We start from the raw sequence: 5,562 nt of genomic DNA on the forward strand, positions 1-5,562 counted from the left end.
CTTTATTTTTAGTTATATTTAGCATAGAGAACATAAGCAATATAGAAACAAGCTTTAAAGATTTTATAAAAGTACTTTCTCAGAAAAACAACACCATCCCTTCTATGTGTTAGACGCCCATTCAGAGGGAAACTTTACCTAATATTTTACATAAATGCTGCAGATATAAAGTGAATTGATTTGAAACTATTACCAAGCATCTAAATTACTGACTTAAAGTAGATACAGGTTTTCTGGGTAACCTTAGTTGTAATTTTCACTGCAAGAATCATTTCACTCTTTGATGGTTTCTCAGAAAAGTAACGGTGACTGACTTTGGTATAGGTGGTCAAAGAAATTGATGTGGTTTTTCTATAAAATGGAATACTACTCAGCCATAAAGAATGAGAAAATAGATTCATTCATAGGAAAATGGATACATATTGAAGATATACTCCTAAGTGAAACAAAATTTTGTAAATGTGTGGGGCATAGCTGGATACAACTCAACACTGAAAAATCAATAATAGTCATGTACACAAATAACAAACTCAATGAGAGAGGAATTAGTGAAAGAGTACATTTCACAATAGCATCCATGAAAATGAAATACTTAAGGATCAACCTAAAGAAGGAAGTAAAAGACCTTTATATTGAAAAATACAGTACTCTTAAAAAGGAGATTGAGGAGGATATCAGAAAATAGAAATATATGAAAAATCAATAATAGTCATGTACACAAATAACAAACTCAATGAGAGAGGAATTAGTGAAAGAGTACATTTCACAATAGCATCCATGAAAATGAAATACTTAAGGATCAACCTAAAGAAGGAAGTAAAAGACCTTTATATTGAAAAATACAGTACTCTTAAAAAGGAGATTGAGGAGGATATCAGAAAATAGAAATATATTTCTTATTCTTGTGTAAGAAGAACTAATATAGTGAAAATAGTCATGCTCCGAATATTGTTATACAGATTTAATGCAATTCCTATCAAAATACAAATATCTACCTCACAGAATTAGTGAAAACAATGTTAAAATAGATTTTGAACAAGAAGATACCTATAACAGTAAAAGTAATTCCAGTCATGTCATCAAAATCAGGCAAGGGGCATTACAATCACTGACTTGAAATTACACTGCACAGCTCCCCTGACAAAAACAGCATAGTACTGGTATCAAAATCAGGCAAGAGGCATTACAATCACTGACTTGAAATTACACTGCACAGCTACCATGATAAAAACAGCATAGTACTGGCAAAAAAACCAGAACTGAGGATCAATGGAACAGACTAAAAGATGTAGAAAAAACTCCAAACACACTCAGCCACCTTATCTTTGACAAAGAGGTCAAACACATTCACTGAAAGAAAGACAGCCTCTTTAATAAATGGTGTTGTAAAAACTGGATTTCCACATGCCAAAGACTAAAACTAGACCCATTAGCTCTCACCATGCAGTAAACTAAAATAAAAATAGATCAAAGATCTCAATATTAAAACATAAACACTAAATCAGACACACGTGTTCCAATATCACACAGTTTCTGTAATGTTAGGAACTGAAAGTGTCTATGAGGACTAAGATGCCTAACAGATACTGTGAAATAGGAAGAAAATATTCAAATGGGAAGGAGAAAGAGGGAGGTGGGAGGGGGAAAGGGAAAGAAGGGAAAAAGAAAAGAGTAGAAGGGAAAGTGGAAACAAAATTTTGATTATTAAAAGTTTGCTTTATTTTTAGTTATATTTAGCATAGAGAACATAAGCAATATAGAAACAAGCTTTAAAGATTTTATAAAACTACTTTCTCAGAAAAACTACACCATCCCTCCTGTGTGTTAGACGCCCATTCAGAGGGAAACTTTACCTAATATTTTACATAAATGCTGCAGATATAAAGTGAATTGATTTGAAACTATTACCAAGCATCTAAATTAGTGACTTAAAGTAGATACAGGTTTTCTGGGTAACCTTAGTTGTAATTTTCACTGCAAGAATCATTTCACTCTTTGATGGTTTCTCAGAAAAGTAACGGTGACTGACTTTGGTATAGGTGGTCAAAGAAATTGATGTGGTTTTTCTATAAAATGGAATACTACTCAGCCATAAAGAATGAGAAAATAGATTCATTCATAGGAAAATGGATACATATTGAAGATATACTCCTAAGTGAAACAAAATTTTGTAAATGAAGGGCCGGGGATTTAGCTCAGCGCTTCGGTGGCCTGCCTCACAAGCGCAAGGACCTGAGTTCGATCCCCGGTACCACAAAAAAACAAACAAACAAATTTTGTAAATAAGGAAAGGAAAGGGTTGAAGGGAGGGGAGAGAAAAGGGAAAAAAGAAAAATCAAGACATATCGTGTGCAGGTACAAGTTCCATATGATTAATATTATCATGTATATCTAAAATGTACCGATAAAATTAATTTTTAAAATTAAAAAATAATGGTAAAAAGAAAAATAAATTAGTAGTTATGAGTTACAAACAAATCCACAAGACAGTCATAGCTAAACTAATATAACATTTCAGGGAACTAGTCTTGCTTTCTCCTCATATATCGTGGTGGGTGGTGGTGTGTCTTCCAGTTTGGGAAACTATGGTGTAGTTTATCTGTCATTTAAAAGACTGTTTCTATGGTAACAGTTGGGGAAAAGTCATTTACAAGACAGACTTGATTCCTGCCTTTATGGACGTCAGTGGGCTATAGTGGCATCTCGTATAGAACATTCAGCAGAAAGAGTGCTCTTCTGATGTTCTCAAGTTCACTGCCTGAACAAACTATATGCCCTGTGTTTCCTCATCTGTAAAATCCAGAAGGAAAACTAGGTAGTCCCTGGTGAGTAGTTCCTTCCAAGATTTTCTCTCATGAGAGCACTTGTTTCGTTATATTGTTCAGTGCCAACACACAGTAGCTACACACTTTTATTTGCAAAAGAACAACCCGTTGTTATCAAATTCCCATGGTGCTGTACACGCATAATAAGGTAACAGTAGTAAGGGGGAGCCAAAGTGAGACCGCAGGGAGGAGAGCAGCCTGGGGAGGCACCCACTTTCAGCACACGGGACCTGCTGCTCTCTGCAGCTAGGTAGAAGAGGGAGGAGAGAGGAAAGGGGAAAAGAGCAGGAGAAGAAGGATAATGAGGAGGTAAAGGGGGACGAGGGGGAGGAGAAGGAAGAGAGAAAGGGGAGGAAGGGAGAAGTGTGGAGGAAGAAAGAGAATAGACCGCAACTTAAATAGAACGCTTTTACTTGAATGTGATGCAATGTTTCTTTCATGAGGAATTAGATACTTTTGTTTCTAACATGCGAGACTCAGGTAATGCCAAATACGAGGTCACACTATCTTTGCCACATAGCTGGACTTCCAGGTGACACCGCTTCTTGGATGATGTCCCGAGTCAGGGGAGAGTCCTAGGGAAGCCAAACATTCCATGTAAAGTGAGATTCATTCTTCTTTCCTAGAGGGTCTGAGACCACTGCAGCTAGGTGGAGGTTCTTCAACATCAAAACCCTATCTAGAACAGGGTGGCACCGCCAAATGTTCACAGGTGCTGAGAGCCGAATGAACACGAGCTGCCCACCTGTCTACAAATTAGGCAGGACTGATGAGCTGTCCACGGGCGCCAGGCTTCGTGTGACATAGTAAATCCAGCATTCTCCAAAGTAGAACGGGAGGGCAGAGTTTGTCAAAAGTTGAAGGCTTGTTGCTTTGCCTTTGGGTCCTACCTGAGTCAGGCTACAAGTTTATCACTAGTGAACAGGACAGTGTCAAGAAGCTATACTACGCGGAACCTCTTGGTGAATTCAGGGATGTGAGGCCACTATCGCCTGGTGGATAACTGGGGCCTATTCTAACCCCTATAAATAAGATAATTGATGAGGCCCTTGGGTTCCAGTCCCTGATACTTTCTATCTAATGACCCTTTCCCTCTTCAGGTACTTCCCAAAATTAATCACCTCATATCCCACATCTGATCTTGCACTAGATATTTATACTGCCATGTTGTTCCAGTTCCCTGGACTAAGTGACCTATGCAATGAACAATAACAACAGTAACAACAAAATGAACAGTAACAACAAAAATGCTTGTACAAATATCTGTCTCGTTGCGGTGTCCAGGATCCTGAATTATTTTGCATCTATAACTTTTAGAGGTGATCCCCTCTTATTTACTTTTTAGTATATAAAAGTTGAAAGTAGATATTAGACACAGTAACAGGTGATACAAAGAATCTCTGAATTTTACCCCTTATTCCTTTTTAATTTTCTAATTGTGGAATTTGCCTTTTTCCTGGCCCTTCTACAGCACGCCTACCACGTAGATCCTTTGCTTATTTCTCCCTCACTTCCATCTTATTTTTGGCAATTAGATTCAGATTCAATAGCTTTGTGCTCTCTCATCCCAAATATTACCTTCACAAACCACTCCACATGATTTCTTAACTGAAATTCCCGTCTTTGACAAAAATGGAAATTGCCCATCAGACAGAGTCTCTTGGGGTAAAGACTACTCTGCCACTTGTGGGCTCTCCCCTAAAGTAAGGTAGAAACCCTAATGTTTCACTCCATCAGTATTTCATAAACTCTAGTGTTCTTCAACATTTCCAAAGAGAAAGAAACAAAATGAGTTGAACTTGAAGAAGTAACTCAATCCAATACTCTTCCAATCCAATAAAAGTAAAAAAAAAAATTTGGTTCTTGCTCTCTAGATTTTAAAACATATTGCTTTCTAGATACAATACCAATTTATAGTAAGCACAAAGGACAAAGGCATACATCAAATCTATCACAAATCATTCATAGGCAACATCCTATAGTGTAGAAATTTTCTATGGGACAAAAAAAAAAAACAAATTTTTTTAACAATTAGCTACCAGGGCCAGGTGTGGTGGCACACACCTGTAATTCCAGCACTCGGGAGACTGATGCAGAAGGGTTGCCATAAGTTTGAGACCAGTGTGGGCTACGTAGTGAGTTCAAGGCCTGACCTACATAGCGAGATCCTGTCTCAAGAAACAAACAAACCTGTAAGGAATAAAATGGAATAAGAGAATCTATTGTGAAATTATGTCACCTTACATGGATTAAGTACACCTAGCACATTAGTAAAGCATAATGCTTGCTGTGTGTAATGCTGAATATGTAAGCCAATAAATGGAGAGGGGAAGGCCCATTCTGGCTGTGGGTAGCACCGGTCAATAAGCTTATATCCTGGAAGAAATAAACAGGAAAAGGAAAGGGAAGTGTGCCCATGCGGAAGTGCTCCTATCTTCCTAAGCAGATTGTCCTTTGCTGCCATCACCTTCAGAAATTGGTCTCCAAGTCTCCACTTTCTTAAGCCTCCTCATGTAGACTCACACCAGCAACACTTCCATGACTTTCCAGGCTTTTGACCTTCGACTGGTGCTGCGTGGTAGATCCCTCTTGTTCTTTGGCTTCCATCTTTTTGTCTGAGCAGTTCCTGGATCTTCTTGCTCTCCAGCACACAAAATGCCACTGTGAACTCTCCCACCTCTGACATAGTAAACCTATCTAACAAATCCCCTTGCTGAGCATAATTATACGTATATAT

This window comes from Fukomys damarensis, unplaced genomic scaffold (genome assembly GCF_012274545.1).
Source record: "Fukomys damarensis isolate Sample0158 unplaced genomic scaffold, DMR_v1.0_HiC HiC_scaffold_17, whole genome shotgun sequence".
Lineage (NCBI taxonomy): Eukaryota > Metazoa > Chordata > Mammalia > Rodentia > Bathyergidae > Fukomys > Fukomys damarensis.